General features: G+C 36.7%; 1 protein-coding gene across 2 annotated transcripts in view; it reads right to left on the minus strand.

The window, feature by feature from the left end:
* LOC134538292 (uncharacterized) overlaps positions 1 to 16,809 on the minus strand; it is a 182,340-nt gene extending 165,531 nt beyond the window's left edge. The window contains exon 1 of one of the 2 annotated variants that reach the window (XM_063379471.1): positions 16,640 to 16,809. The gene's annotated coding sequence lies outside the window, so the exon portion shown is untranslated. The remainder of the gene's footprint in view (positions 1 to 16,639) is intronic. The other variant, XM_063379473.1, reaches the window with a different exon arrangement.
* Between the last annotated feature and the right edge of the window lie 4,661 nt (positions 16,810 to 21,470).

A 21,470-nucleotide genomic window follows, 5' to 3' on the forward strand; every position in this document is an offset into this window, starting at 1 on the left:
TCGCATTGATTCCCAACAAGCTGGATTTTTTTTTTCACATGTCTGGAATACGTCATTACTAGAGCCACGGAAATTTCGCGGATTCATTTAGTCGCAAGCTAGAATGCAAACCTCCACACTGTCGCACTGTGTTCATGATTGGACAGGAGTTATCTAAACATGCCCCTCTACGACCGTGAGCCAACGATGACCAGCTAGGAGAGAAGTAAGCGAATCAGGTAGTGCCAAATAACAAGGATAAAAATGTTCTCGCTGAGAAATCAACCAATGGAAAAGTAAACATGGGTCGAGCACACCTATAACTTTAAATTCTATCCTGAGGCCAGAGGAATCCGCGAAATTTCCGGGACTCTAGTCATTACTAGGGGCAGGCAGATTTCGCATAAAGGTTTCGACACTAGATGGAAGTTAAAACACTGTAGCATCGTCTGTGTTTCGTGATCGGGCGAGTTTCTCCCAGGTACATGTCGATTGTAACACCATCCAATCACAGTGGGTCAGTGCGGAAGTAAACGCGTCCTGATTGGCTCGGTCAAATAAGGCAACGACTTCTCCCGCAGACGGCCGCCAATCACAAGGAAGAAACCACAGGTGCGGATGTACCTTGGTACAGTCTAATAGGCGTTCAGATCTTTTCGCAAAATATTTGCCTGCCCCTAGTCATTACGAATGATGTGTAAAAAGTCCCCATCGATCCCGCTTGTGCGTTTTTTTTTATTCGAGGTCAAAGGTCACCAATTTCTGTCTTTTTTTTTAGGTATATCTCTGAAACTATAAGAGCTACCGTAAAAAATGGATCAGAAAAAGTTTGTAGATCGTGAAATTCTATACAAAAAAAGGTATCAATACTTTTTTCCCAACGAATCACCATTCTCGAGTTATCGCGATTTCAAACATCAAAAATACTAATATGGATCATCGGGTCTTCCATTTGAAGAAAAAAATATTGTAGTATTGGTTTTTGTGACTCACGCACTAAAATACGGGGAAAATATACAATTTTGAGTGAGTCAACTATCCGTCCCTAATTCCATTGGTCGGTTGTCCTTGAGTAACATTTGCCTTGTGACACTCCATTGTTCAGGTAGAAACCGGCGTATACCTGTTTTTTTCAATGGACATAAATAGTAGTAAATCCAGTCGGTTTTGAACTGTTTTTCGTAGTGAATAGACGTGTTTGTAGGTGATATTTTCATTTTAAACTGTGTCGTTACAAAATTTTATAAAAATTTGCAGTGAATCTTTGACTGAATGTGAAATTGTGGTTGGTGATCGTGGAATGAAAACTTTGATCGATTCGAGTAATGAAAGGAGTGATGGGTTTGATGAATAGTACTTGAAAGACAATCTGTAACAATCCATAAGCAGTGTCGTGAAGTGTACACCCGGAAGAGCCAGTCTGTATACCTATGGTCAGATTGTTTCGAAATCGATGAGGATATAAATGATATATAGTGTAATTTTCTTGTTTCTAAAATTTTTATCAATAAAATATTGTCCCATCAAATTTCCTTGATCGAAATATATCGTGGGGTATTAATACTGGGGAAACCACGTTAAAAAAAAAAAAAAAAAAAAAAGCGCCGAGTACACTACCTCAGAGGTGCGGAAATGTGTGCATATAATTGAAAATACGACATTCCTACGATCTGAAGTCACGATATCTCGAAGGCGGTGCTTCGTACGGACAAATGCATTCATACCTTTTTGGTAAAGAATTCCGCCGCGATATACAAACTTTGTCTGATCCATTTTTACGGTACCTAACTCTTATCGTGTCAGAGATATACGCAAAAAACAGAAATTGGTGAACTTTGACCTCGAAAAAAAACAACGCACAAGCAGGATTGATGGGGACTTTTGAAACATCATTTGTGATGACGTATTCAAGACCTGTGCAAAAATCCAGCTTGTTGAGAATCAATGCAAACTCGAATGTCTTATTTTGTCTGGACTATACCTGAGAACCGCACAATCCCTACTAATATCACAAACATTGTCTGGTTCTTTTATTTAGCGGAAATAGATTACATATGACATAAGCCAAGAAATACAATAACAATATTAGTAAATAAATAAACACTATACATAGAAACACCTGCAATGCCAGACGCTTTTCCCATTGTCTCTTCTTGCAGTACATGACACGAATAAATATACAAGGGATACCATAGCACACAGTATTAAAATCACTACATCGTATGAAACTTTTTTTTAAATAATTTAACGCGTTTAAGTTTTTTTAATGTAACTGTTATAGCCTAACCAATTTTTTACTTAATTATACAATAAGGTAAGGGGGGAGTTTGCAGATGCACGAACGCGGATTTGGTTGCTAGGCGTCAGACTCAGTGACAGTGAATTGCTAGTATTCCCATTTCCCACGCTCTTTTTGTCGTCACTGCACTGTGGGGGAGAGGTGGCGGAAATTAGGTACCGAAATGCTTCACTGCTTTGTTCACGGTGGCCTTGGCGAAGTTACACAGAGTCAGGTTCTTTCCTTAAGGGGGCAGTAACTAAACTATATTGCAATTAAAATTTCGTTTTTTTTTTGCACATGAATTTAAATAGATTTTTAATGGTCCGAAAATATTTTTTTTTATCTACTGAGAAAGTACTTTTTAATTGTTTGTATTAACTTAAAAAAATATAAATTTTGTCAGTCCTAGCGTTTACTAAGCGCATACAGTCGTGTGGTTACAGAGTTTTGGAATAACATTTTCGTATGTAGCCTTCGTCTTCAAACACTGTATTTTTAGTATATAATTTTAAAGTCAGTACTTTAGGCGTGCAAGAAACACGAAATATCAGAAGAAAAAATAATCTAGGATGCTACCACCTTGAGAGGCCGTCTTCTGCAGTCCGAACATATGTGCGGTTCGAGTCCTTATCTTAATGTGAATGACGTCACGTTACCGCACGGAACAGTGTCTTCAATTGCGATGTCCGAATCTACTGGTTTCTAGACACCGGAGCGCGGTAAACACAGAGAGCCCAAATAAGTGTTTTTGCTTAATGTATTTTCATCCATTGTAAATAAGCACGCAACTAATTTTGAAACGGAGTCCGGACACCGCAAATATCATGTCTTCTTCTTATTCTTCTTCTATGCTACCAAAGGACACAGGAGATACGAATGCCTATCCACACGATCCATGACGTCAGAGGGTTACGTGGAACAATCTGGTTTCAAAGTCCGTCGGACACAATTTCAGACACTGCTATTGTAGACGGGGCCTACGAAAAACGTCAACTGTCAATTAACGGCTTTTTTTGTTCTCGTTTTATAGTTACATCGGCTTTATTCGTGGGCATACCAGGTACAAACTATTATATATATATATATATATATATATATATATATATATATATATATATATATATATAGTAACTCTAATATGGAGAACGAAACGACTTATAAAAAAAAGTTATCTTGCGTCTTCGTAATCAATCAATTCGTCCATACAAATAAATGAAATCGAAGAGTGTATCGCGTGTCTATGATTTCTCGAATTAGTAAGTATTAAATTTTATTCCGCTAAAATTTTTTATTTATCTACAACCCAAATCAAACTTTGAAAAAAAAATTTGTCTGCATGTACGAAATGATTTCTCTCAAAAAAAACTGTTGATGCCATTTACTTTAAATGTTTTAGATAGTAACCCCAGGATTAATTAGGACATTATTTTATTGTGATGTATAAAAAAAATTCCCGAATACTATGTTCGTTATATACCAAAATATAATGAATGTTGTTTTTACAATTAGTCCGTTGTGTTCAACCTCGAAGTGAGTATCTATCTTCGAGGGTACAGGGCTTGTACAGGGAAGAAGAGACGCCTGGCACATACATAGTTCTAAGGAACACACGCATGCCAACAGCTAGAGATGTTCTCGACTTGTTCTACAGGGATGCCAAGATTAAAAATACATCCCGCAAACTGGAACACCGCAGATGCATCGGACCTATTCAAGTTAGCCAACACTTACAATTTCAGAAGGGGTAAAGCAATCGACATTTTCTTTTCTTTTTAATCACACACACTCAGTTGAATTTTTTTTTCCTTGGTATATACACGTGTTTACAATAGGAGAGTTCACTAAAGTATCAAACTAACAATGTTTTGAAATTTTATATAAAAAAATGTTTTAACAAACGTTTAAAATAACACCAAAACAAGTTTACATATATGTATGGTGTCGGGACAATTCCGGACACCAAAATTCCGGACAGCGACAATTCCGGCAAGCAGTTAAACATACGTCCTGTGACAAATCCGGACAGCTAAATCATCATCACACTGAATATCAGGAAAATAAGGAATTTGGAGGGGGGGGGGGGGGGAGGAACTTTGACTTCTCTCACTTTTAAGTCAAACCTACTCTGGCGTGTTTAAAATTATTTTTTTTATTTGGCTTTGGTTTTTTATAATATTTAAAATCAACATTCTATCAATTTTTTTGTCCTTTTTTGTTTTTTATTAGTAATATTTAAAATCAAAGTGAATACGCATTGTCAGTGTTGATATTTTAATCTAAATTCTGTACATAGGCTATGGTTCTGAGATTTTTCTTCAAGTCTCCAGTGTTTTCGTACTTTTCTTGGCTCATCCAAATTTTTTCGTCGATATTGTTGTACAATTTTTTTTCTTATTTTCCATTTTAAATTAAGCTCAATCCTCATGTACATAATGATGGCGTTTTCCGCTTCACTTTTCAGGCAAGATATAACGTCTTGTATCTTCAGGTGGGGTATACCAAGACACGCATTTATTTTACTGTTCCAACCCTCTACTGCATTATTGGTTCGGTGTCTTAACTATAACAGATCCATAGCTGCACACGTATGATGTCATTTTCAAGCCACTGGTCAAATGAAGTAATCGAAGAACTCTTCTACTTTTGAGTTTGAGGGTGCTTCTCCGTGAATTATGAGCCCCCCTTCGCATACATCTTCAGGTTTTAGGAAAGCCATAACTGCACACATCCGGATGCTGAGTCTCAATTCTTCGTTTTATTTATACTCATTCGTTAAATCTACGCTTTGTACCTTCCTCCACAGGCACTTCTTCATGTGGAAAAAAACAACCAATGACATCAACAGAAGGAAACACTTCTTTCAGTGCCGATATGGCCGTTGACTCGAAATCCTCGTTTGTCTGAGGATTCCACTCTGGAATTCTCTCCATCACCAACCGAAACAAACGAATGTAAGTTTCTTTCTTCTTGTTGGGAAGCAAAGCAAAAAGAACAGGAATTACTTTGGTTTCTTTTTCATTGCTTCCTTTATCTACATGAATAGTATAGATCTGTGCGAACTGCTTGCTGCAGCTCCGAAATGTACCATCCATGAAAACGTGGTGTTGAGATCTGAGGCACTCTCTCCCATTGTCTCCAGCTAAAGCAATGATTCTGTCTTCTCTTCCGTTATCTGTTAAAAGTAAGTTACTGCCATTGCTCATCTTTAAACCTTCTTCCGATAACACAACATCCTGACGTTCAGTAGGTTCTGCTAATGACCCATGTGCCTGGTATTTATGTTGGTAAAGAGTCCGCTTAACTGACGACGCATGTGGTAATTCAGTCACGAATTTGTATCATTTATCGTGTAAAGTGCCCAATTCTTCAGAGTACACTTTTGCCACGGTAACACACTCTTCTCATACTCTTTTCCTGTCTCTAAAGACAGATTTCATCACGTCAAATTTAGCAATGTCTGGAATACATTCGTGATCTGACACATTCAAAACTTCCATATTTCTACTAACTAATCTTACCTTGCAGTTTTTAGTCCTTTCTTGCAAGTAAACCCACGTCAAAGCACCATTAGCATTGACACGCTTCTTTCGGTAGGCATATCCACTATAAAGCACTGCAGGCTTCCCTTTCTCCGTTTCAATCACTTCCATCACAACGTTGTGGCGCGTCAACAAAGAAAGAGCAGCGCAGACTGACTGATTGATAAACAGTCTTCACGCTTAGTGTGTGGGAGAGGGAGAGTACGGGAGGAGAGAGGGTTGTTGTGCGTCAACAAACCAACAACAGGTGAACATGTCCGCAACTGTCACTGAATGTGTACAAATGGTAAAGATCTGCGATTCAGTGGCCGGAATTATCGCGAATTTTCTCATTTCCGGAATAGTCGCACAACCATATGTATAATGGTGTTTGTATTTTAGAACATTATATGTGCACTAATGTCGGAAAGAATGTGATACCTAACATGCCAACACGCTAAACATATACATACGTAGCTCGTTTCCCGCTTTAGTTCGGTATTGCACTGTTAGTAAGTTGGAATAATTTTTTTCTAAGAAATTTTACACAAAATTACCCAACAAAAAAAAATTAAGTACTTTTAAGACCAAAAATAATTGTAAAATTTCAAACGTTTTTAAAATTACGTTTTATCATCAAGAAAGGTCAATTTACAAGTTTCCTGTTTTAAAAAAAGTTCAGTCTTAAATAAAATTTTAATTTGATTGTTTCCCCTGTTTTTTGTGTTATTTTTTATTTTCATAATTATAATCACAGAAAATATTTGTAAATTAATTTTCCAACTGATCAAATAATCTAAAGCGATCTGCCAGGGATAACACACCACAGCATCTGCCAGGGATAACACACCACAGCGAGCAGTTCCAGTCAATTCGGCCATACCGAGAGCAGAGGCTGGCTCAACCTCAAATTTCGGAAGGGACGAATAACCGGAGAATTTCGGGTGGTAGTGAAGAAACCTCAGTTAAAAGAAAAGTCCAAAAATAAAAAAATTGCCACTTAAAAGGTTATTATAATGCATTTATGACGCCTTGAAAAGTTATATATATATATATATATATATATATATATATATAGTACAGTAGCACAAAATAATGTAGAATTAAAAATGTTTACAAAAAAAATTAAGTTCCTTCAAAATCAGATGCGGAATGGATTAGATTATTTTTTATATCGATCCTTTTTTATTTTATTTTTTAGCTACAGGGTTATTTCTGTAAAGAAAAAGGAGTTGGGGGGGGGGGGGGGCCATCACCCCTCTAATAGGACCACCACTGACTGGGAGAATAATATTAAGTTTGATTATAACCACTTTCCTTTGTGTGAGTAGAAACCTCACCAGTCAGCTATTGTGCATCAATCTATGCAACTTTTTATTTTTCCTGTTCACTAAACTACGTTCCAAAATTTATACACTATATCACTCGCGCTTGTCCCCCCGCCACTTTTTTTTTTTTTTTTAGTTGCGTACCAGACTAAACATGCGACTTAAAATGCTGGGTTAGAAGCCACTGAGTCAATTGGATCGTGTAACTCGGGCTGTTGTCAGCTAGCAGGCAGCTGCGTGACTAAACAACCCCCCCCCCCCCCCCCTGGCCTCGACACGCTCTACGCTTGACCTCCCGGTGACATTGAACTCTGAGGAAGGTTGCTTTCGCCTCTTGTCGCTTTATAACTTAAGAATTTGAAGCTTAATTAATGATAGTCGCGCTTAGATAATAATTACGCGTGAACCACAAGTCAGCATTTATATCTCTCTCATGATTGCTTTCTTCATACACACTTGTTGCCAATTAAAACGACACAATCATAAACCAGGAAACATAAAACGATTACAAACAGCAAGCAGATACAAGAGGGCAAGGGTTGGGCAAATCACATTGAATAAATTATCGTTTTTTTGGGGGAAAACACTTGGGAGGAAAAAAAACTTTCGTTTCTGGACCCTAACAACCCCTTACCAACCAACTCCCCCCCCCCCCCCCCCCCTTTTTTTTTTTCTATTCCACGAGAGTCTTGATCAACAACTAATTACAAATTGACATTTACGAAACATGTTGTGACGGGGCAAAGAACACAAAAATCTAATATATAAAATTCTCGTGTCACAGTTTTCGTTGCCATACTCCTCCGAAACGGCTTGACCGATTTTGATGAAATTTTTTGTGCTTATCCGGTATCTATGAGAATCGGCCAACATCTATTTTTCATCCCCCTAAATGTTAGGGGTAGTCCACCCCTAAATTTTTTTTTTAATTTTTGGACAAAAGTTTTTATTTTATTTTTTTTATAATGTGGCATTAGAAAATACATACAACCCTAAATTTTCACCCTTCTATCATCAACCCTTAATTTTTAATATATTTTTATATTTTTCAACCCCGGTCGATAGCTGATCAATTAACACTTGATCAACCTTCCCCGCCTACAGCGAGCTCATTACCTGGATTAACTCATAGACCACATATTAATATGAAATGCCATCCCTAAGGGAGTGAAAAAGTGATAATTTCATTTTATAACAAAAAAAATCATAGGTCATAGACATACAAATAGTGAGTGAGTGTCATTTCTTTATGTCTGCCACACGATCATACACATAGTAAGGTCTGGCAAATTCACATTTTTCTCCTTGGTGAGACCAGCCCGCTTAGTGAAGCTCGCAGCAGCTAGCAAAATAAAGGCGCTCATAACAGTTTTGTTCTTAACTTCGTCAATAGATAGCGTTAGTTGCCTTGAATTTTAAACGCACCATCGTTTGATGCGTTTGTCATGTCTTTAATTTTCGTTTGTTTGTGCCGTATATGTTCCTATACCATTCATCCAATTGCGATGCAATTTTGGTGAGTTGTTATGCGCATGCCCGTGAAGGTTTCTCAGACGGTATAACTATTTTGCAATAGTTGGAGCACAAATCGTTTCAAAAAAATGTGTTTATTTCATATTATATAACGGCACTTCGTCTGTTTTTGTTGTATAAGTGCACATGCATGACACAATTTATTTAAATATAAAAGAGAGTCAGAGATAGTGATATATATACAGAGTGAGAATGAGAGAGACAGAGAGATAAGTTGAGATAGAGCGAGGTATAGAGAATGAAATGGGTTAGATAAATAGATATATAGATGCATAGCGCTATATAGAGATTTATATTTAGAAGAGATAGAGATAGTGGGAGGTAATTATATATGTACATATGTAGATATAAAGAGATAAATAGAGATAGAGAGATACATATATAGATGTAAATAGAGATAAATATATATTTAGAGATATGAATGGATGATTTGTTTATGTGTAACTACTTTAAACATATTACAAAACAAAACTGAATGAGGCATTGTAATGCATGCTGAGCATTAGCTTGATAATGGAATCATTTCAATATTAGTAATCTCTTATTTTTCAGATTTTTTCTATAGTGCTTTATAAAGTCTAGATTGCATACAGACCACCAATTTTTCGATATATACAGGTAAATAACTATACACTGGCAGAACGTCTGTCGGGATCTGAAAGTGATATAAATTATTTTGCACAATTGACATTCAAATTAAGAAGACAATAAAAGTTACTAACTACATCTGATTTCTAAAAAGGTCCCCTTCACCCTGTGCTCAGCCCGGGCAGCGCTGGGTACTGCAGCTAGGAATTCCCTAGAAATAATTTATATGGCAAAACAACGTTTGCCGGGTCAGCTAGTATCAATATATATCTATCCACATTGAGTTAAAACAGAATGTGACACGTTCCCAATATTATTCCCGAATCAAATATCACAAGAAGGAAATACGTAGTACAACGTGAAGCGTAAGCGGAATGCGTAACTAACCTCCACTGAATGATTTTCCACCACGTAAGGTTCTTTTGAAAAAAATAAAATTTTACTTTAAACGTGTTGAAGGTAAAGTATTTAACTTCAATGAAAAATAAAATTAATTACAATGATAAGCATAACGTATAAGAGATCTATGATAATGCTCAGAACCACATAATATCGACTGTATCCTTAAATATTACCAGCAATTTCTAAAGCCTAGCTCAACACATCTAACTAGCTCTCCTCGACCCAAAAGTGGGACGCTTTGAAAGGCACTGCCAACGAGGATACTAGGCCTACTAGCCTTGGATGGTAAAAACTTGAACCTGGTTTCAATGATAAAGAGAAGTTTAGCACAATCATGAGGGGTAGGGAGAACTTGTTCTCGACATACTGCATGTTCTGTACGACGAATAGCACCGTATTGTAATCAAATAGTACTTTACGTATAAAACTTTAAAACTTCAGTTTAAAAAAAAACTATTCCAGTTAAAAAGTAATTTCCACGTGAAATTTTCTTTTTCTTTTTAAACTTGTGTAGCCTGCTTTACAGAGTGATGGTTCCACTTTCGACAGTTTTCGACGTAAAAAAATCAACACAAACAATATCATCGATTTAAAACTTTTTTTTTGGACAAATTCCGTTGCTGGTTTACACTGTGTATCATAGTAAAACCTCAAAAACGGACGAAGAGAGGTATACACAAACGCAGAGAAAACATGCCAAAATCAGCCGACGTCTAAGTTAAATGCATGGACAGCATAGAGAATTCCCTGGGAGAATTAGACAAGTATTACAGTACAGACGAACACAGCGGGTTGATGACGGGACAGTTGAAACAAGAACAGTAAATACCGACGAAAACGACCATGGACAACACACCGACAAACAGAGGAAACAAACGACGATACTGAACAGAGATAACCGTGACAACACAACGACAACACAGCAACGCACACGTGAACCCAGTGACGAGGCTGAACAGACAGTCTGGACACCACAACGACGACAACAAAGACAAACACAGTGAGCTTCCTAAGACAAAACAGCTGCAACGTTTCGGGAACAGGCATCTGCTAACCGTCGGCCACCATCAGGCACAAACAGTCTGGATCCTGGAAAAAAAAAAAAACTGTATGGAGCAATATCCTATGGTCAACAAACGAACGATGTCGTGATATATTCTATGCGATTTCTCTTATTTATCGTTACATTACAGCATTAACTAAGCATCATAATAAAACCTAAAAATAAAAACATGAATATCGGCGCCGCTCTGACGATACGGGTCCAAAGAACAACCCTTCACGACGGCTGCTACTAGCAGTGCCTTCAAAGTCATGGAGCTCCTAGGCAAAGAGTCAGTTTCCAGTAGACGCGCATCGCGGTAGGTCCATCCCGACGCGGATATATGAGGACGAAAACTACAAGTCTTTTGCTAATAGAATTGATCGGAAACCTCGCAAGTTATTATCCAGTCATTTGAGAGTTTTACCTGGAAAGTTTTCCCGGATTTTGAAAATTGGTATGCTTGTAGAGTTCGACGTGCTCTTTTAGAATTTTCACTGTCACCTCGTATCTTTGCCACTCGCACCGCCATTTTTGGGGGGGGGGGGGGAAATGGCGTACAAAAAAAAGTTATTTGAGCACATCTATGCAATAAATTAAACCAGAGGAAATTAAAATAGAGGAAATGTGGATCAGGCCTACTGGGGATACTACGCAATTCACATGTAAGAAGAAGGTTAAACTCATCCCAACGAACAGCTCTAATTGCTGTAACAAAAAGCTACAGAACTACGTCTTTAGAAGCACTGCAGGTTATCGCTGGAGCCTTACCTATAGACCTACTAATACAAGAAAGAGCAAAAGTTGTGATATTAAAGATGAACAAGGAATACACTGCTTCAAAATATCGCAGAATTCACATAGAAAATATTGAAATCTGGCAAGAAAGGTGGCGAAACTCTGACAAGGGAAGGCATACACACAATATATTCCCTTCAATAGAAGAACGGATGAAATTTTCATGGATAAGTACTGACCACTACACTTCACAATTCCTAACAGGTCACGGGAATTTTAAACACAAATTAAACTCTTTTAACTTAGTGGAAAGCCCTATGTGCCCTGTGTGCATGGAAGAAGACACAGTAGAGCATGTTCTAAATGATTGCGTTAAAATAGAAGACATACGAAACAAGTACACAAGGAAGATGGCTATGGAGGATGTTGATATTAAGGATATTAATCAAATTGTGAGAGATAAGAAGACTTATGACATATGGAGAAATTACACCTTTGAAGTATCCAAGAGACTGGAGCGTTTCGATAGTTGGATGCACGAACAATCTCTGATGGAAGATCTGCTTTCCGATACGGAATAACTTACTACAGAAAAATAAAATAACTCTTTGAATCTCCTACACAAGTTTCTTTGGCTGTTCTTCTTGTGTATAGTGTAATCGAACAGCCGGAATATTATATCAAATTAGATAAATGAACTGAAAAGAATTAATTAAGAATAAGAGAATTAAAAATATACACCAGATCTCTCTTTGAAAATAAGAATAAGAATTATGACAGAATAACGCCCTGGAAACCTGTATAAGCAAGCTAAAAGGATATGAATTATTATATAATATAAACTGTATTATATTATATAATATATATATATGTGTGTTAAAAATATAATCATGTGTGCAATAAATATAAATAAACTACTCTTGCAAACCTTATAAAAAGGATTATATCCAGAGTAGTCTTTAAGTAAACATACATAATCTATAATATGATTATTTTCTATAAAGCTACAAGATAATCTGGGGATACTACTACACAAAAAAAAAAAAAAAAACGCGGCACTTACGGAGGCGTGGAAATGTGTTGGAATAGAATTTGCGGCAATTGTGCGCTGAAACTATTGATTTTACAAATATATATATATATATATATATATATATATATATATATATTACTACATTAATTATATAAAATGTCTCCTAATTTAATTTATTACGTAACTATTTTTATCGTAAATTAAGTCGGAAAGGTGATATTCTCAAATAACTGCTTTTGGCCGCCATTTTTTTCAATATGACGGCGCGAGCGGCAAGGATAAGAGGTGTCAAAGTGAAAATTCAAAAAAGCACGTCGAAATCTATGAGCATACCAATTTTTCATAACTCCCTGAAAACTTTCCAGGTAAACCTCTGTTCGAGCACCAAATGTGATACGCGCAGATCTCGTTTACAGTTAATGACCACGGTAACTTTTAAAGCCTTTTATTATTATTATTGTTAGGTTTGAAAAAGTTGTAACTTAAATAAAATAAAATTCTTTGCCCGTGCTAAGCTTCTCAAGTTCACTTAGAGGTAAATCACTTTGTGGGTAATAATTTCCCCAAGACTTTAGTAGGCTATATCGGAAGTTTCAACGCCTTCATTAATAGGTTTATAGGTGTTTTTTTGAGCCTTTTTGCTTACTAAAAATTCCAGCAAAGCTATATAGCATTTTCTCTGGGTGAGACGGAAAGCGTAGATTCGCTCCCGATCACAAACGGCAGCAGGTGCTTGCTCCAGAGAAGAGCCCCAGGGAGGGGGGGGGGGGCGTCTAAAATAATCCCCACTGAGCCTCCTGGACCGCAGTTTACCGCCGCGCCGAAGAGAGGCGTATCTGCGGGAGGCCGTTCACTTCGCGACCTTGCTCGTGGGGCAGTCGCGATTCCCGAGAGACCACTCACTGCCAGTGGCGGATACACCAATATATATATATATATATATATATATATATATATATATATATTTTTTTTTTTTCAGGAGGGAGGTTTGGAAAAAAATATATATGATAAAATATATATATATAATCTGGAGTTGCTTGGATTCTGGGTTGTAGGCCGCGTCGAAAGGCGGAGATGTCACCGACGTTTCGGTCGACGTTGCAGTCGCCATCATCAGGGAGCAGTTACCTACCCGTCCGTGATATCTTCTCCTTGGACGCGGCTAAAATCCAGAAGCCAAGCAACTCACGACAATGGCCGCGAAAGCCTGCGATCTTTACCAACAAAAAGAATCTGTATGTTTAAAAAACTTACGTCAACAATGGGGTCTGGACTGTTACATTATTGATATCAACACGAGTCGCTGTGTAACTTGTTGTTCCAGGTGTTCTGACAGATCAGTCTGCATCACCAAACATTGACATGCGCACCTTCACCATCACTGACCATTACCATAGAACAATGGTGTAGGCCTATATAGACTAGAATTGGGTAAGATCCCAATTTTTTCGAATCCAAATGACGAAGATTAGTACCTTGAATATCCCCCCCCCCCCCCCTCGAAAACCCAATTTCATTATCAAGTGTCAAAAATAAAATAATTAACAAAAAAATAAAATATGTTAACTATGGAGCCAAAACATTGAACGTTCATTTCACTAAATTTCCCTAATCGATAAAAACCGTGATTTTAATTACGTAATTCCAAATGAAAAGTTTACAATATCGTGCGGGAATCTTAAGAAAGGAAATCGAACGAAAACATCGGTAGAACTAATGAACTTTAGAACTTGAGACCGTTCTTTTAAATGATTCTTTCAGTAGGGAAGACTAATTTAAATCATTATTTTGGACACACGCCACTACTTATTTTAGGCTTGTTTTCTGTGTGTTTGCATATTCAGCTTTCTTTGTCCGTTCTTTGGTTTTTTTCCTGCACGACATACAGTTACAAACTAGTAATGTCATACGTCCAAAATTTAATTATTTAAGTTAGAGTTGTCAGGGTTGGATTCTTTCGAATATTTTTCATATAATATTTTTTCCTCAATTCTCTAATATATAGGATACTATAGATTCGATGGTGTTACTTGTTTCGGTCGGCCCATCCCTAATCCTAGACAGATTCTCGTTTTCTGCGCATGGCTCCGGCATAAGCGTACGCATATAATCACTTTAGGGGAAGAAGGGGGGGGGGGGGGGGGGTTGCGTACGCTTCTGGACTCCGGCATTGGCTTGCGATATGCTGATGAGGATGGGTTGATCGGCCTGGGTTGTCATTAGGGACCGTCCCCCCCCCCCTCCCACAAGCCATTGCCACGGGGGAAGTGACCATGGTGTGGCTGTGGGCAGACCCGGCGACGTGATACTAATGTGGCTTGCCAATGCCTTTCGCGGCTCTGAAGTGAAGGGACAACACACAGCGAACAACATTTGCTGGTAGGACTGTCAAAATACAGCCGTTGTAAACAATGTCTACTGAGCAAACCTAGTAAACACCACTTTTTTACGTCAATTGTCACTTTTTTTTTTTTGGAATTACGTTGTCCTCTGCCAGTTTCGACCAGGATATATTTTTTTGACAGAGCAAAATGTCCATTTTTGGACACCTTAAAATACGCGTTATTTTTCAACAGCCTAGACTTCACACATGCGAAAATGAATAAGTCGGTGTCTTCTCGTTACATTCGTCCGTGTGTCACACGACTGACGCAATCTTGATTAATGGTTCGCAGCACGTGTCAAAGCGTAGTGGTATACATCCGACAGACATTGCCTCAACATAATAACGCGAAATTTGTAATGTTACTACTCTTCTTTTGATACAAAAATAATGAGATATAATCATATTTTTTTTTACACAGAATTATATAGCTCGAAAAAAAAGGCAGCCTCAAAATTTTCTTTCTAACTTATTTAAGAAATTTTGAAATACGTCTTGGCCAGAAGCGTATTTAATTTAGGAAAATGATTGAGAAGGGGAGGGGGGAAGGTAGAACCTCTTTGCTCGATGTTTGTTGTGGGAATGATAATCTTTCAAGATTTTTTTTTGGGGGGGGGGAGGGGGAAGTTATATATAATTCCCTCCCTCCCCGGAGTTTGCCCCTGGGTGGGAGTAAACGTCAAAGTTTGACTCACGTAATAAATTACCTATGTTCGAGTAGTATGTTGGCGTACTTAACAACGAATATTATAATCGTATAATTTATTGTAAATGTTTACAAAACAGAGGCTAAAATAATAATTATATTTGGTAGTCCCTACAAAAACATGCTCACGCATAAATAATTTGCACTGAAGAATTAACTGTTTCCAATTTAGTTAAGCGTTTCCAAAACAAGTTTATTTTTCTTTCAGATAGAAATTAATTACGCCAAATTTGTTTCAAAAGCATCAATAACTCTCTTTGCCACACCCACCCAGGGTGGGTTTGTGTTGGTCCGATTCTGTATTAACTCATGCAAGGATACTTTCCGTACGAGTTGTGCGATAGCGTTTGCAAATACGTTCACAGACTATTGCACGATCCCGGCTTTTAAGATAGCTCATCTATTTGCTGTCTATTTTTTTGTGTAAGTCCACTTTAATCAATAAAATAGTTAAGATCTAAGGTTTTTAAGGTCGGGAGGAAAATATACATTTGCAATTAAATGTTTTGGCTACTACAAAAATACATTAGAACGTATCTTTATTTTTCAAGAAAATAAAAACTTAAGTTATTTTTTTTTCTTTTTCATTTCATCACTTCACAAATAATTACGAACACTATTTTACAGATTTTACAAATCTAGTGCTATGTATCATTAAATTATCTTCTGATACACCCAATAAAAAAAAGCGGCAATCATATAAGAAAAAGATAAAATAAATTAATTTTAAAAGCGTGTTTTTTTTTACCCATCGGCTTCAAACTTTTAAATAAAGAAGCCCAAATTATTTTCAATACTACAGCATACGTATTGTAATTAGACCATACGTACCAGCATCATCGCCCAAAAAACTGTTTACAAACATCATATATTGTCAATAGAAAAACAAATGTATATGCACTCAGTACCAACGGAAGTGTCAAAACGAAGACCTACGTACCTTCCCAAATAAACTACACAATAAAATGAAACATTCCGAGTTACCGCTTCAACAAATGACAATTTGTTGATACAAATATACGCCTCGAATAAATAACACCATAGGTCTAAATTTCATTTCAAACCTAAAACACGTCATACGACTAATAGAATGTTTAAACAAACATACCTTTGATGTATTGTCCAGTAAAACCCAAAGATGTAACGCCTTCGCACACCGAAAACACAATTTTCACAAATATAAACGAACGATTTAGATGGGCACCGAAAACTGGCTGGCCTAGCGGCTGCACCAGTCAACACAGCAACCTTGCAGCATGCTGCTATGCTGCTGCTGCAGCGTCAAGATAGGAACGAAATTCCCGCCGCCCCAACACAGACAGAACCATCTACCGCGGAAAGCGAACTATTGTTTCACCACCGCATTCAAAGGAGACACTTCCTAATAAACGTAAAAAGAAAAGGAAATCTGTAGTTTTGATAAATCAAATAACGATAACAAAGCACTCAACTTGTTAAAATATAAAACATTTGACAAATAAAAAATACCACTTAATAATGATAGTAATAATATTGTCATATGGTAGATCAATGTTTTTTTTTAATTTTTTTTTTAATCACCTACAAAGGAGCATTCTCAAACATTGTCTTCTCTTTTATTTGCAACCATACATCTAAACATAATAGTTTGACATGAACATTGCTTTTGAAATCAAGAAAATTTTATGAAGACTTTAAGTAATATGCCCTCTACCCATGAAAAATACAGACACAGATCAAAGAATAAATGACATCCTGAAGAATGGGGCTTGTGTTTGGGAAGTTATGTTTTCCCCAGAAAAAGTCATTTTATTCTCCATTAGTTGAGATAAAAAAGGGAGGAGTGCTTGAGCCCTTCTTGAATTCACCTCTGAACAAGATTATGGGTGCATTGAGACCCAGAGCAGTGTTTTTTTTTTTCAGGACCCAAAATAAGATATTTCTTATTCAAGAGCTTGGCTGAACAATATGGTTGGATTTTCGCTATGTAGGGCATAGCATGGTTATCTGCTGTAGTTCTAATGCCTTCCTTAATTTTTTAGCTTTGAATGCTTTCCATTGCTTTTCGCTATCTGAGCATTATCATTAAACTGTCGCTTGTTTTTTTGCGGTTAGGTATTTTGTTCCTATAAAAAGAGGTTTCCACCTGCGATATATAAGCCAGTTGGTACTAGCAGAACCCTCACTATAAAATGCTCAAAGCAAAGTTGTAGCCAGCTCAAAACAGAAGGGGGCGGAGGCATTTTTGAGAATCTGACAGAAGGGGGGATATTTCCCAGAGTTCAACCTTTTTCATGGCGAAGAGGCTCATGGGGCCATACAATTAAAAACAACAGAAGGAAAATCATAAAAATAAAGCAATACCTATTCTGTGAGAATCAGTATAAATTTTCTCTAATTAGCTACAGAGGCTTGCTCTTTTTTTCCTTTTTTTTTTTAACTAATTTTTCCACTTCCCTTGCTTACCTTCCCCTGGATATACCTATAGCTCAACATACATTGTTTCAAGTCTGTGGTCTTTAACTATTTTTCCAATAAAACCTCTTAACAGACCACCAACAATGCCATCATGATAGTTGCATGAGATAAATTCTGCTAATGGCATGCAATCTATTAAAAAACTACTAATGATATACCAATGTAATCGTTTTAGTATCGGTATTGGCTAATTGGCCAATATTCACTTCTTTTTTTCAATGTGATCGTTTCCAACTGATACTAAAAAAAACACATAAAAAAAGTAAATAGGTACAGTTAATTTCATCCATTCAAGTATCACCCATAATTTATACTTACCTACCTGTTTACCATCGTTTACTCCAATTTTTCTGTAATTTGAGGCTATGTTGTGTTTGTTAATTAGTCAAAGGCATAATATGTATTGTGCAATGTACAAATGTTATGTTGTAAAATCCTTTTAATGAAGAATCTTATTAAGGTGCTGACTTTAGTTATTACTTACATCTATTGAAATTCTGGAGACTTTTACTATGATTTACGAAAAGTATTGAATCAGTTTTGTATTGGTAATTGGATCTGTACGGGTTTTTATCTGTTTTTCCCATCACTACAAACCACCTTAATTAAAATGGGAATACATCCAGCAAGAGGTACGTAACGGTCCATCTGCAACTTATACATTTTCAAATAGAAAATATAGCCAGTTAATTATACTTACGCCTGATTCATTTGTGCGCATGATACACACATAATGTACTTATGCAGATTTATTAATATTACCAGCCAATAACCTGCAACTTTGTTCGCACAATTTTGGAGTATTTCTGGTATTTTATAGTTGTAAAAATTGTAGATTATTTATTCCAAACATTTTTACTGAAGTTATGTACAGAACAAATGGTCAGGTGTATAAAATAATTATATTCATAATAAAACATGTTATGCGTAAGCATTTTTAAAATTTTTATTATAGATTAAGAATCTGATTTTATATTGCACTTTTTTCCGCAACTTTATCTGCATAGACTTCAGAATTGGATCCAGAGGGGAATGAGTTAAGAAGGAAAATTAATTATAAAAAAATATGAGTCTGATTTGTACTGCAGTTTCGCACTTCATTGACTGGTAGAGTCACAGAATTTATATTATTTCTTGATACTCATTATTTAACGCAATATATTTCTGTAGACGACAATGTATGATTTATTATTTTCCGCCAGTATGTATAAGTGTTATGCACTCAATACTCTTAAACAAACAACACAGTTAATTCATGCCACTTTTAATGTTTGGCCATGCAAACTTATTGTCATTGTAAATGCCTAACTTAAGCTGGCATTGCAGCCTCTTAAATAATTGTAATGGTAAATTATTGGGAATAATTCAGATGCTGGGACTCAATACACTCTCTTCCTTAGTCCCTCAGCTGCTCCGATTAGAATAGTCACCTTTGTAATGTTTCTCCCCAACTCTGTGATGCCCAGCCTGGTACCTTTGCACGATCTCGATGCATCAAGGTGACACATCAGCAACACCAGGGACACAAACCTTCAGCTCCAGTTTTTCGGCAGGCAGGTATTCCCTGGGCATGGATATATCCCAGAGGGGCCCGGTCTCTCTCTCTCTCTCTCTCTCTCTCTCTCTCCCCCCCCCCCCCCCCCCCCCCAAGGAATTCAGAAGTCGATCAACTGAGGAGGCATGCTTATACTTGCAAAATCGTGACAGTGAAACAGGGTTGATAAACATAAACATTAAAGCTGTTTCATGGAATAATCTGTATATTTTGATGTTTTCTGCTTATTGCATACACATGGGCAGTATAACCCCCCCCCCCCCCCTAGAATTTCCATGGACACACTCCTTGCAAATCCTACAGATTTGCACTCCTGCCCCTAAGCAAGACTTTACGGACACACCAAATGATAGTGCATGTCAAATTCAATGCAACACTATCTATTGACGACATTAACTGAACTGTAATCGGTGCGTTACTTTGCTAGTCGCCGTGAGCTTTGATAAGCAGACTGGTCTCACCAAGGAGAAGTATAGGAAGTTGCCAGACCTTATGCAAGACCGTGTGGTAGTCATAGAGAAATTTATCACTGTTTGTATGTGTATGACTTACCTTAAATTGATAACTCATTTTAACAAACTGCTTGATATTTTTTACATAAAACTATAAAAAATGGTTTGGAAAGAAATTACTAAACTTGATATGTGTAAAAATTTTTTTTATTAAAATCACGTAAACAATGTAATTTAGGGTAGGTGTACAACAGTTTTTTACATTTTATAAACTGTAAGTTTTTTTCAAATTTACATTTGAGTTTACAAAATTGTTAGAAAATAAAAAAAGCAAGTAAATTTTTGAAGCTGTTACATATCCTGAATTTACTTTATTTTATCATATTCACCTTCAATATATACGAAGTACATAATTATTGGAGCTATTCCTTACGGACATGTGTATTTCCACACTTGTAACAGTATGATCTGAAGGGTAAGTTTTCTTCAGTAAGCAAAAAAATAACTAAAGGCACCACAGTGATTGAGAAAGCAGATCACACACTCTTTCCCTGCCTTGCAATGTTGGTTAGCAGTTCCAATACATATAATTTACTTTGATACTTCAGCTCTGGAAAAATGGTGAATATTTATTCAATGTTAATATAGTTCAGAATCAGATTCTGAAAGTAACTCTGTGTACAAAACAGTACATTACACCAATCTGAAAAGCAAAAAGAAGAAGATTAGTGGGGAAAAAAATAGACTAAGTCATGGAGAATGTGCTACAATTAAAGATTAAGAAATCTTCATGGCTTGTTAATTGTTATCATAGAAAACTTTGCAGACAAGCACTGCTTCAATTATTTTTTCTTTTATTTCAACACACAAAAAAAAAAAAAAACATAAAAATTACCTCCATAAACCTTTGCAGGAAACTGGTTTCTTTAAACTCGTTTAATTAACCCTTTGAACTCCTATTTTGAGCCAGATTTGCTGTCTTTATAATTCTTGTTTCAATTCTTTGGCAAGTGTAACCCTCCAATACTTTAAATCATGTGACACAGTTGTTTACAATTTGATTAAAAAAAACTGGACAGCCAGGCTTGACAAAGAATTGGAAAAGGAGATTAGAGATGGTGAACCTGGCTAGACATAGTTCACAGGGTAAACTAGTTTCTATTAACTTTGGTCCCCAAGGCCACTACGATCAGAAACTGTGCCATGTCCCCTTGTGCTCTAACGTGCGTGGGTCCAATCAATTTTTTTTGTTAAAAAAAGAACTCACGGAGAGTCACCTTGCCGTCACCTCGCGGACCTTCATTTCATTTCGCGGCCAGCCTTACCATGGAGTTTCCAAATTTTTCTTAACGTTCCTGAACTACCCTGATGTACCAGTGGCGGATCCCGAGGTTCACCTCCAAGGAGGCACTCTAGGATTTCAGAGAAGCCAGAGAAAAAATGTCTTAAAATTACTACATTTGTATTTAATCTGC

The sequence above is a fragment of the Bacillus rossius genome, chromosome 13 (genome assembly GCF_032445375.1).
Source record: "Bacillus rossius redtenbacheri isolate Brsri chromosome 13, Brsri_v3, whole genome shotgun sequence".
NCBI lineage: Eukaryota > Metazoa > Arthropoda > Insecta > Phasmatodea > Bacillidae > Bacillus > Bacillus rossius.